This window comes from Aotus nancymaae, unplaced genomic scaffold (assembly GCF_030222135.1).
Source record: "Aotus nancymaae isolate 86718 unplaced genomic scaffold, 86718_ANA_hifiasm-v0.15.2.pri h1tg000039l, whole genome shotgun sequence".
In the NCBI taxonomy this organism is placed as follows: domain Eukaryota; kingdom Metazoa; phylum Chordata; class Mammalia; order Primates; family Aotidae; genus Aotus; species Aotus nancymaae.
The window spans coordinates 12795265-12808503 of record NW_026988453.1 but is presented as its reverse complement, the minus strand read 5'-3'; the positions used below and the strand labels follow the sequence as shown (position 1 = coordinate 12808503).

The following is a 13239-nucleotide window of genomic DNA, read 5'->3' as shown; positions in this document are numbered from 1 at the left end:
GGAGAAAGAAAGACTCGTAATACACTGACATGCACACAGAAATAGTTACAGACACATCAAATGCACGGACCCTGATTCCCTTGCTCCTTCTAACATACACTCCTGATTTCTGCTCTAGTCCCGTGATTCCCAAACCTCCATGAATCATCTGGGGAAACTAAGGGCAGATGCTTAGACCTCACCAAGTCCTGTTGAGTCTGGCTTATTAAGGATGGGACCCAGGAATCTGTATTTTTTACATAGCTCCTGATAAATATTATTTTTGGCCAAACTTCAGTCAGGCTCCTAAACCTTCTAGGCCCCTCTGGGCACTTCTTTGTAAAATCCAGTTTTACAAAGAATCCTGCTAAGTCAGTTTAGCAAGAACCACGCCCCCCCCCCCCCCCACCATTTTAATACCTGACTCCTTGATAGCTAATCGGTTTTTTCATTTGCCATCATCCCCCAGGGGTGCTTGACCACCCTGGCCTGTCTTCAGAAAGTATCCTGTTTGAGCTCAGCCAGAACCCTCCTTACCCCATCATCCCCCAGGGGTGCTTGACCACCCTGGCCTGTCTTCAGAAAGTATCCTGTTTGAGTTCAGCCAGAACCCTCCTTACCCCAACCCTGATGCTTCCTCTTAGTAATTTTCCATCCGCCAGTCACCATCCTGCTCTTTGAGTGTACGTTCTCACTCACTTGCCCCTGATGTATTTGGAATGAGCACAGTTCTAGACTGAGGTCTCTTTTCTCCCATTGCAATAGTCCTGAATAAAGCCTGTTTTTACCACTTTACTCTCTAGCTCTGGTTTTCTTTGAAAGTCCCCAGGTGATTCTAAAGTAACCTGTAGACACACTGGCCCAAACTTCTTTAGGTAATTAGGTAAATACTTTTAACTTTAGCTTGTTAGGGGCTTAATTTAATAGCTCCAGATATCAACATGCTGACTGGTAGTTAGAGTGTAATCCCTGGGAGACTGCTGTGTTATGACTAAGCCATTTCCTTTTTTTTTTTTTTTTTTTAAGAAAACTAGTTTTTACATTTATTAATATAATACATGAGAAGGGTTTAAAAAGTCACCTGGTACGAAAGGTTTACAACGAGTAACAGCAATCCTTGCTCTTCTCTTTCTCAGCCTTGGTCCCACTGAGAGACAATCACTTTAAAATCTTAATTTATTTCCTCCTGAAAGCCAACTTCACATTTGTAAACAATATACTTTTACCGCTATTTCTTGATTTTGCAATTTTAGAAATTATTTGTTCATTTCTTACTCAGGAATATTGGGATTTTGCTTTTTTTTTTTTTTTTTTTTTTTTTTTTTTTTTTTTTTGAGACGGAGTCTCGCTCTTGTTACCCAGGCTGGAGTGCAATGGCGCGATCTCGGCTCACCGCAACCTCCGCCTCCTGGGTTCAGGCAATTCTCCTGCCTCAGCCTCCTGAGTAGCTGGGATTACAGGCACGCGCCACCGTGCCCAGCTAATTTTTTTTTTTTGTATTAATAGAGACGGGGTTTCACAATGTTGACCAGGATGGTCTCGATCTCTCGACCTCGTGATCCACCCGCCTCGGCCTCCCAAAGTGCTGGGATTACAGGCTTGAGCCACCGCGCCCGGCCGATTTTGCTTTTTTACAACACAAACACCCATTCCCTTTTTTCTAGACTCTTAATATTATAATATCACAATTTTAATTAAATCAATAGTCAGTGTTTGTATTATGATTAATTGTTTACAACTGAACAATATAGTGCACTATGATTGCATTTCTTTTATTCTAGTCTTTATTGACTTCCTGGGAGTTAATAATAACTTCATTTTTATTTGTTTGCTTTCTTAGTTGTACATGACCTTCAAACCCTCTGACAAGAGCCATAAAATTCAAATAAATAGGTCAGATTAATTGGGTAATCTATGAGTTCCTCAATTTTTTTCCTTGGAGACATGTTACTGGAGCCCTTAGTCCTCCTGTCCCCTGAATCTGGGGACATTCCTTTGCCATTACCTGGGAACTCCTGTTTTCTCTTTCTTGGTTTACTTCCTCACGTATGGTAGGGAAATGTTTTGAGACCTTGTAAGCATGAGCAATGTTTCACATTTTTAACATCTTTAAGAGGGCATTAATCCATCAGACCCCAGCCAAATACAGGACAGCGTGAGAGTTCCGTCAGCCCTGCCTGCTGGTCCTGGTATTACCTTGTCCTTGATTGTTTTTGGTGGGTAAGGATTTCTAGATTAGACATTGTTTTCTCTCAGGATTGGAAGATGTTCCTGTCTTGCCTTTCAGTTTCTAGCTTCCAGTGTTGATACTGAGAGGTCCGATTACTGTTCAGATTTCTGACCCTTGGTTTGTGAACTATTTTTCTTTCTCTAGACCTTTTGGGATCCTTTGATTCCTGAGGTTCTAACATTTCCAGTAATATGCTTGGATGAGTTTTTTTTTGTTGTTGTTCACTGTGTTGGGCACCTGCTGCATCCACCGAATATGGAAACTCAAATCTTGCATTTTGGTAAATTTTGGAGAAAATTTTCTGATTATTTTATTCTCTTTCATTTTCTCTGTGCTTTCTTTTTGGACTTCTTAATAGAAGATGTCAGAGCTCCTGAGCTGATCTCTTAAGTTTCTTATATTTCTCTGTCCTATTTTTTTAATCTCTTTCCCTTTTGTCCTATTTTATGGGAGATTTCCCCAATTTTATCTTCCAATGCTTAATTTTAATTAATTTATTTTTTGAGACAGAATTTCACTCTTGTTGCTCAGGCTGGAGTGCAAAGGCACGATCTCGGCTCCCTGCAGCCTCCGCCTCCCTGGTTCAAGTGGTTCTTCTGCCTCAGCTTCCAGAGTAGATGGGATTATAGGCACACACCACCACACCTGGCTAATTTTTGTATTTTTAGTAGAGACAGGGTTTCACCATATTGGCCAGACTGGTCTTGAACTCCTGACCTCAGGTAATCACCACGCGGGCCTCCCAAATTGCTGGGATGCGTGAGCCACCGCAACTGGCCTTCCATTTTAATTTTTAAATGTCCAGTTTTATTTTTATTTAAACAACCCTCTTTTTCTTTTCTGTAATTAAAAATTGGCTCTTTATTTTATTTTAATTATTATTATTATTTGAGACAGGGCCTCACTCCGTTGCCCAGGCTGGAGTGCAGTGGCACCATCACAGCTCACTGCAGCCTTAACCTCCTGTGCTCAAGCAATTCTCCCTTGTCAGCCCTCTGAGTAGCTGGGCATGCACCACTACATTCTGCTAATTTTTTTCTCTGTAGAGACTGGGGTCTCTCTATGGTGCCCTGGCTGGTCTTGAACTCTTGGGCTCAGGTGATCCTCCTACTTCAATCTCCCAAACTGCTGGGATTACAGGCATGAGCCACTGCTGGAGAAGGAAAGTTTATTTTCAGCCAAAAATTGGCTTCTTGATCATAATTCATGAATTATCTTCCCTTATCTCTGGGGGTATTGATGTTGCTGTGGCTGTTATTGATAATTGTTGCTTCTGCTTCCTGGATTTCCTTTCTTGAGGTCTTCAGTGCCAGAGGCTTTTGTCCCATGCCTGGTGTCTTAGTCGAACCCTGAGCCTGAGTTGTTTTTAAAGCAAAGGGGTCTATTTGGCTTATGGTTTCGTGGCCTGCAGAAGAAGCATGGTACCGACATCTGCATCTGGCACCATGGCTCTTCTTCCACTCATGGCAGAAGTTTAAGAGGAGCAGGCATCACCTGGCAAGAGGGGGTGGGAGGGGGCAGGCTCTTTAAACGAACAGTTCTTGCAGGAACTCATAGCGTGAGAACTCACTCATTACTGTGAGCATGGCACCAAGTCATTCATGAGGGATTCACCCCCATGACTCAAACACCTCACCCCAGGCCCCACTTCTAACCTTGGGGATTAAATATCAGCATGCAACTTGGAGGGGACACATATCCAAGCTATATCACCTGGTGATTCTTGTAGTCTCTTCATTGGCTGTCGGAAGCTTTGTGTGTGAGGGCAAGGCTTGTTAGTTTTTGGACTTCACTGCGGGATAATCCAGAAGGCCCCTGGCGCTTTCACTGGGGGAACCAAATGTTTGTAGTGTTTGTCCCTTTGTTGGGTTCTACAGAGAAAAAACCTTAATTCTTCTGCCTAGTGTAAGCTGGGGTAGGGTGGTGGAGAGGGGTATAGCTAGGCTGTTTGTATTCTGGGAGCTGAGCCAGTAAAATGGGCTGGGGAATCTCATCTTTCAGTATGGAGTCTTTCTCTAATCTTGCTGTTTCCAGCTCCATGCCTAACCCCACCCTCTGCTGTGTCTGATATCCCTGAGCCTGGTGTGTCTTCGCTAAGTTTCTCCTGAAAATAAACTTTCCTTCTCCAGCTGGAGTAGCTGTAGAGGCCAAGGGTCTTATCCTACTTTTCCCCCACCTGTCCTCCAACTCCTGAGGCTTCCCATCATGAGCACTCAGACTTCAGCGGTCTTGGGTTTGCTAAGTCACTTATCACTCATCCATCCACTTTCCATCTTCCAAGACTGTGGTCATTCCTTAGCTGTTGTTATCTCTGTTGTTCCTGTGTTCCCGCTCTTCTTATCCTTGTGGCTTATGGCATGTAAATTCTTCTACTGTCATCAAAGCATTTTGTCAGGATGCAGAAATTAATATCTGTTCAGAGTGCCAAGTTTAACCCTAGATAGCTATTTTTTGAGTGGCTCGTCAGGCTCAAAAGGAGAGGAAGCTTATAATAGTGATATCATCTATTTACCCTCAAGTTACCGAAGAGTCAAGAGCATGGAAACAAGACATTTCTTTCTTTCTTTTTCTTTTTTTTTTTGAGACAGAGTCTTCCCTCCCTTTATTGCCCAGGCTGGAGTACAATGGTGCAATCTCGGCTCACTCCAACCTCCACCTCCTGGGTTCAAGCAATTCTCCTGCCTTAGCCTCCTGGGTAGCTGGAACTACAGGTGCACCACCACGCCTGGCTAGTTTTTTTGTATTTTTACTAGAGACAGGGTTTCACCATATTAACCAGGCTGGTCTCAAACTCCTGACATCATGATCCGCCTGCCTCAGCCTCCCAAAGTGCTAGGATTACAGGCATGAGCCACGGCGCCTGGTCTGAAACAAGACTTTTTATTGCATGATTTTATTGGAATAAATGAGGGGAAATATTTCATTTGTTCATCCATTTTAACAAATATTTATTGAGCACTAATACATCTCTGGAATTGTTCTAGGTGCTGGGAATACGAAGGCTCAGTAAGATGTGGTGTCTGCTTTCAAAGAGATTGAAGTCAAGTACAAGGAAAGTAGGTAAGTAAATGAGAGCTCGCCAAGCCTGATGTGTACTGTGATGGGAATGTGCGTAAACATATACTATGATGGGAACGCGCGTAAACGCGTACCGTGATGGGAACGTGCGTAAACATATACTATGATGGGAACGTGCGTAAACGCATACCGTGATGGGAACGTGCGTAAACGCATACCGTGATGGGAACGTGCGTAAACATATACTATGATGGGAACGTGCGTAAACGCTTACCGTGATGGGAACGTGCGTAAACATATACTATGATGGGAACGTGTGTAAACGCTTACCGTGATGGGAACGTGCGTAAACGCGTACCGTGATGGGAACGTGCGTAAACATATACTATGATGGGAACGTGCGTAAACGCGTACCGTGATGGGAACGTGCGTAAACGCGTACCGTGATGGGAACGTGCGTAAACGCGTACCGTGATGGGAACATGCGTAAACGTATACTGTAACAGTGAAGTGCTATGGAAGTACAGAAGGGACAGGCTGTGGTGGCAGGAAACGGCTCTGGGAGGTGGTCCTGGAGCTCAGTTTTGAAGGCTGAGTACAAGTTATGGAGATGAGGATGTTGGGGAAAGGCATTCCTAGCAGAGGGAACTGCATGTATTCAGGCAAGAAGTCTAGAAACAGCGTGGCATTTCAGAGGAAACTCAGGTAGCCTGAATGGCTAGAGCGAGGGTCTGCGTTGGGAGGAGTCTGAATAAGACTGTAGCAGGCACTGAACTAGCCATGTCTGTCCAGAGCCTGATCCTGGGCCTACCAACAAGAGTTCCAGAAATCATAGTATCTTATTCTCCCTGTGAATTTGGGCAAACTTAAAACAATGTTATTTGTAAAATGAGGATAATATGAAGATTACATAAAGAAATGAGACATGTAAAATGCTGATCCAGTGGTAGGAATGTAAAATATTCTAGCTCTCTCATGACAAATCTGCCTTAAATCTTTCTCCTCCCTAGTCTCCTAACAGTTATAAAACAGATTCTGGAAAAACTGAACTATTGGGGAAATCTTTTTCTTCTTTCTGTTTCTGCCAGGGGAAGATTACTTGAGCATCTTTTAACTGAATGTTGTGTTTAGTCAGCAGATGTGGTGTTTATGAGCTCTCAGACATCTGGGGTGCCTTCCTGTAAAGCTTTCATGATTTCTTACAAGGCTCCTGGGTGGGACTCTGGGAGAACTGAGTTCGTCTCCTTCCCATCACTGACGTACATGTGACTTTGGGCAAGGCCCTTCCCTTGTTTTGGCTTCAATTCCCTCACCTGGCAAACAAGGCGAATTACATTACATTACCTTTAAGATTCGTTCTAGCTCAGAAATTGGACAGGGAACTTTTAGCTGTACTGAAATTAATATAAAGAGCTAGGATTTTCAGATTTTGTTTTCATATCATCCTAATGACAGGGAGGCAGTTCCATTCAAACCTTGGCAAGCAAGCAGAAATGAGATCGTTTCATCTCTCCTTACCTTTCCCACCCTCCTTTCAGCTTCTCACTCTGATGAACTCACACAAACCCCAAAGAGAAATACTGGCACTGAAGGAAACGCTTCAAGTGTGTCCCCATGATACTAGTAAGCTCTGTTGGAAAAGTCGGAGGATAGGACTCTTAAAGGCCGACTGTTGTGAAAACACATCATCATTGTCTGTAGATGTTTTCTGAAGCAAGCATCTTGCTATTTTAATCTCTCAAAGTGACCGGATCACTAAACCACAACCCTCTGGATGATACCATCTATTGATGGCAAGCGAAGGTTTGAATAAATGGTGAGGGTGGGGAATGGTATTTCCCTTTCCTGTCAGGTTTCTCTAGTTTCCTGACCTGAAACAAGTGTTGGGATTTTCTCTGAAGAGGCCCTTTTAGGGCTCAGAGGGTCAGCATTCTGAGCAGCCCAGCCAAACTGGGACTAAGGGACAGATGAATAGCACATGAAGAATTTTGATTGACACATTTAGGCCTTCCTTGGTCCACTGAACAAGACTTCTGGAAATAAAATGAGCCTCTTTCAACACTCTAGATCTAAATGTTAGTAACATTAGACTAGCTGATGTTTGGATGCAACACGCAGATATCATCACGTTTAGCAGTTCCCAGGACATAGCGTAGTGTTTGTGCTCTATCATTGGTTTAAAGCCGATTTTAAAAACTGCTTACAACCTTTCTATAATTCTTGCAGTTTTTCTGTAATGCCAAAAGAGCGTGCAGACATTTTTTTACTATCTTTGCAACCTTTTTATTCCAACTTGACTTTCTGTCCCCAAATCATCAGAATGCTGTCAGTGCCGGTAACAGACTTCTGGTTCCATCTGCATCTTATCATATCGTCCCTCCTACACATTTGAAAGTACATCAGGCATTTCTTCTTGTTTTTTTTTTGACCAGCATTTCACATTGTAATTTCTCTTTAGCCCAGCCCTCCTGTTCATTGCAGTAGATTAATTATTTCAATAGTAGTAGTTTTTTTGAGGACCTACTATGTATTAGGTCCTGACACAAATGGTGGTACAATGATATATAATGTGATTTTAAAGTCTTACCTCAAGATTTCGAACAAATTTGCCTTCTTTTTATTGATGTTCTTTTTCCTTTGGCTTCTTCTCTCTCTCTCCCTCCTCCTCTGCCTTTCCTTCTGTTTCGTCTCTCCCTTCCTTTGCGGTTTCCCACTCTTTGGGGAGGGGCAGGATTTCCTGCTCAGAAGTTGGTTGGTTTCTGGGAGGAGTCAGAAGACCTGATTTGGGACTGAAACCAGCTGGTCTGCCACCTGATACAAGAAGGTGAAACTCAGGCCAAGGAAGAAGGCCCTTATGCTAGGACCGAGCTGGCAGCCAGGAGGCACCTGCAGAGACAGCCCCAAAGAGAAGCCAGAATGGGCCAGTCGTGGGCATCAGGCATCAATCAGTACTCCCCAGAGGACAAGGAGCCCTCGAGGCAGCCCAAGATGGGAATGCTTGGAAGTGGTCCTGGTTGCCCTGGACACTTATCCATTACTGTTGTTAGCTCTTAACATGGGAGAGGCATACCACATAGATCCCCTGTCCCACCCTTAGCAGGTGCTCACTCTCAGATTCCTGGGTTTGTTTCAGAGGAAGTTACTGAAACAAAAACTGGGTTTGGGCAGATTTTCCCTTTTTACCGGGAGAGTCTCTAGTGATCCAATGCATCCTGAGAGGGCTGTGTGTCTACACGTTTCTCAATTATAAACTCCTTAGGGATCATATATGTGACTTATAAACCATTTTAGTGATTGCATCAGCTGATGGTGGAGTAGATGGTAAAGGGATGACAGGAATCTGCAATGGGGTCTATAAGGGAAAGAGACTCCAGTAGGGACAATAATTCTACCATGATTCTCACCAATTAATGACAGAGTCACATCCCAATTCAGAGGTTTGTGATTTCTGGACTAAGGAAGGGACTACAGTATATCAAGACAAAAATGTACTTTTTTCTTCTATTTCTTCATTTGTTCAACAAATATTTAGTAAGCACCTACCCTATGCTAGGCACTGGGCTAGAGGCTGGGGATAGAGTGGTAAGCCATACTAGATGTAGCTATGCCCTGATGGAGAGTATAGTGACATGGTTGTGCACTGGCCCCTCTGAGACTTGGGGACACAAGCTCAGAGGAAGGACTGTAATGGTTGGGTGCAAATGTCTCCTTTAAAGAAGAACCACTGGACAGATTTTGTATAGTCATCCTTCTGTTACTTTGCCAATGTGGAACACTGGTTCTTTGAATGACCCTTTTGCTTGCAATATCTACAAGTATCCCTCTCTATATTCCCAATTCTTAGAAAATACAAGACTTTTTGTCTTGTTTTTATTTCAGGGCAAGTTGTTTTATATAGAAAACAATATGTTCTATTGATTTCTAGATTATTTACTTTCTAGAGCTCTCGAAAATGTCCAGTTATGTATTGGATATTTTCAAAGCTGTCAGTTTCATATTTCAATTGCTTTTTTCTCATTAAATCCCCTAATTCATATTTGAGCCCTTTAATGGGAAAAAATAAAGACAATGTTTCTTTTATTTCAGCTGTTGAGTGTACTCCAGAATCCTCTTTGAAAGTTTTTTGAAGTCTCTTTTCATTTGTATTTAGTTTACAATTTTTAATCTTTGTCTAATGTACTTTTAAAAGAAAGATTTTTTTGAAATTGCTTTTTGTACTGTATTTTCTTTTTCTTGTCCGCTTAAGGCATTTGTTTTTCATTTTGCACAACTGAGTTATTTAATATTTTTTTCTTACCCTGCTGCTTATAAATATTTTTTCCCTATTGGATGGACTGACAATTAACTGAATCATTTGGTACAGCTGTTTAATCCAGAACAATAAGTACCTAATAAAATCCTGAATTGTTAATTAATTTCTGTTCAAGCACCCCTTAGACTTAGGAAAATCTTTCATGATAACTTTTAATTTTGCTCCAGGCCAGGGTTTAAATTCAGCTTTTTTAGGACTGCCCTCTGGTTTGGCAATGTTACAATGTGATTACCCTTTTCCAGAGAAAACTTAGAAGAAAGGGGTGGCTCATGTGGAAGGTCGGGTAAAGCTGAATTGAAAGACAGAGAAATGAAAGGAGGGTGGGTTTTAGGTGGTATTAGAGTCTTTGAGAGAGACCGTTCTCGAGTTAAAATTTCACTTTGAAGTCTTAGGACACCAGTGAAAGAAGCTAACTATTGCCTCTTTGGGGCTTTGTCTCCTGATTTTTCTGGGGTTCCTCTTAAATATCTTAATTTATTCATTTTGACATGTCAGAAGTTCTATGTGGTGGCCATTGCTATTCTAACAATATGTTTTGCACTTTACCAAAGTAAGAGCAAGAGTTAGGATTATAGTGCAATTTTATATGGAAAGAGGAGTTCTTCCAGTGAAGGCCGCAGTTGTGACATGGAAGAAACCAAGAAGGACAAGAAAGGCCACTGAATAAAAGTGTGAGCCTGTGAATGGCATCTTGGGTTCCCTGTCTAAGCAAAGGTTAGAAAGGACCGCAACATGAATGACCTGACAAAATCTTTGAGCCCAGAGTACAAACTAAAGGTGTCCTGTGACAGACTGACAAGACAGGAAATGCTCTCATGAAAGTCTTTTGTAGATCTGACCAATTGCCTTTTCCCAAATTGGGTTTCAGTGTACTGGACCTCTAACTGTTATCCCCAAGGACTAGCTTGGATTAAATCGGTAACTTATGGAGGATGTATCTCCATTCATTTCCTCTGGAACACTCCCTTATATCAGAAATAAGACAATCCAGAAAAAATACAATAAGACTTTTTAATATAGACAAGCAAAAGCAAACATAGAATAGGAGGGGAATAAACAGTTTAGTGGTAAAAATATTTATGCCTCCAAAACCAAAGGTCTAATGAATTTATACAAAGACCTATGTTGAACTACTCAATGGTATACTTCCCACACAAAATGTCAAATGATCTTATACCAAGACCTTTGTCCAATTACTCAATGGTATACCTCCCAAACAAAATGCTTAATGACCTTATACAAAGGTCTAGATATAATTGTTTACTAAAATATGCTAAATTTTAGTTGACTAAATTTTCTAATTATGTTATACAAAGAACTATAAATGATCTCATACAAAGACCTGCTTGGTTGCAAATCACAGAAGCAATGAGAACTCAATGAAACTAGTCAGAGCTCAGGTCATTGTTGAGATTTTCTCACCAGGCAGCAGCTCTAAAGGACAAATGCACTTGGGCACAAGGAACCCAGTAAGTGTACCTGTTGGTCCCTTGTTCTCTGGAATACAGCCAAGGGAAGGTCTTTAAAACAATCACAGTAGAGCTTCAAGAATTGTCAAAGAATGATGAGACCACTATTTAATGTCTAAAATAAAAATGGTAAACTTACTGCTCATCATAGTAAGGGCAATCTTTGCTGCTCAGTCTCTCTGAACAGCAGACTGCTGATCTCATGCAGGGTTTTGCATGAAGGTCAGGGACTAATGTACTTTCCCAGACATAAACGGGCTGATATCAGCTATAGGGGCCTGACTGCTTGTTGATTGGTTAGCCCTCTGAGATGTAGTTAATGGCATGAGTTCATTCCTGATTGGTTGACTCTCAGAAGTGAGGGCCTATCACTGATTGGTTGGCTTCTAAAAGCTTAACAGGTGAGTTGTCATTGATTAAGCCAGTGTGTTTTCTACTAGTTCTGGTTAGTAGGACTACAGAACAATCAAATTTTCCTAAGAACGTGGGAATGTTAACTATTCTCAGTTGATACCTGCTATTTGTTTTCATCAGAATATAATGCAAGATGGCATCTAATACAGCACAAAACTGTATATATTTATTTCTATAAATAGATGAAAGTTTTGTGGTGTTTTGTGAAGAGGAAGGTAACTTTAATAGACATTTCATTCACTATGACCAGCTTTGAGACTGTTAGGTTTGACCAGTAGGTTAAGGTATTTTTATAAAAGGCAAAAGCATTAGTTAGATAAGCTTAATCAAGAAATAATTTGTTTTTGGAATTAAATTTTTCACATTTAATAGTAATTGAGCAAAAAGGAAACATATTTATCAATATGCTGAGAAAAAGAATAAAGAGGCATTTAAAGAAAGGGGAGATCTAGACAGACAGACTAGAAAAGGAAATATATCCCCTATTTGGTGGTTATATTAGAAAGAATCTTAGCATCTTATAATTGGATGTGACCTCCAAGTCCAGGAATCTCCTCTCCAGTTTATACCATCCCTGGCAGAGAACTTCCAACCCCTGCTTGGATGCTTTTGGTAACGGGAGCTTACTGTATATCACAAGGCAATTCATTACGTTTTTTAATTACTCTGATGTCATAATGATAACATAGTATCTGCCTCCTTGTTATCCTGCTTGATAGTGCTGGGTCTATATTTTTGAGCCACATAAGCCTGATCCTCTCCAATATGGCAGCTCTTCAAATATTTGGAGCAATTGTCATGTAAAGCTACTGAATCTAGTATCTCTATTGTTCTTCAATTGTTCTGTATGTGATAGAGTTTCTGAACTTTTATTTGTCCTAGTCACTCTAATCTAAGCAGATTTTTTTTTTTTGGTCAAGATTTGTCTTAAAATATTAACAACAACAATAATAACTATTATTGACTGAAAGCCTACTATCTGCAAGGTACTACTGTAAGAACTTTATGTGTATTATCTCATTTAATCAGCAAATTTTTCCCTGAGGAAGGTACTATTTTACAGATGAAGAAAGAATTTAAGTAACGAGAGAGAGAGAGAGAGAGAGAGTATAAATAACTTTCACAGGTTTTAGAACTACAAATAGGAGAGTCAAGATGCAAACCCAAGCAAATACAGGCAGTCTGATTTAAACTCTTCGTTTTTCACCCTGATAGAATACAAAGCATAACAAAGCCACCTGCCCTTCTCTTTTTCTTCACATTATACTTCCACGAATGAAGCATTAATTTGTTTTAGCACCCCTATTATAAGCCGTCATTGGCTTTTATTGAACTTGTAATCACGGAAAATCTTTAGGTCTGAGCAAAAAGAACAAAATTAGAGGCATCATACTACTTGACTTCAAAATAAACTTCTAAGCTATAATAACACAAACGGCATGATATGGCATAAAAGCAGATATACAGACCAATGGAACAGAATAGAGAGCTTAGAAATAAATTCACTCCCAGCCAATTGATTTTCAGCAAAGTTGCTGAGAGCCCACATTGGGGAAAAGACAGTCTCTTCAATAAATGGTGCTAGGAAAATTTGATATCCACATGTAGAAGAATGAGACTAGATCCCAATTTTTCACTGTATCGAGTATTGTGCCACATAACATTTTAGCCAATGAGGGACTGTATATATGATGATAGTCCTCTAAGATTATAATAATGTATTTTTGCTATACCTTTTTATGTTTAGATATACAAATGCTTACCATTGTGTTACAATTGCCTACAATATTCAGTACAGTAATATACCATATAGATTT

General features: G+C 40.8%; 1 protein-coding gene across 1 annotated transcript in view; it reads right to left on the bottom strand.

The window, feature by feature from the left end:
* HSD11B1 (hydroxysteroid 11-beta dehydrogenase 1) overlaps positions 1-7919 on the bottom strand; it is a 51902-nt gene extending 43983 nt beyond the window's left edge. Inside the window, exon 1 of the mRNA XM_012459250.2 lies at positions 7815-7919. The gene's annotated coding sequence lies outside the window, so the exon portion shown is untranslated. The remainder of the gene's footprint in view (positions 1-7814) is intronic.
* Positions 7920-13239: the final 5320 nt, after the last annotated feature.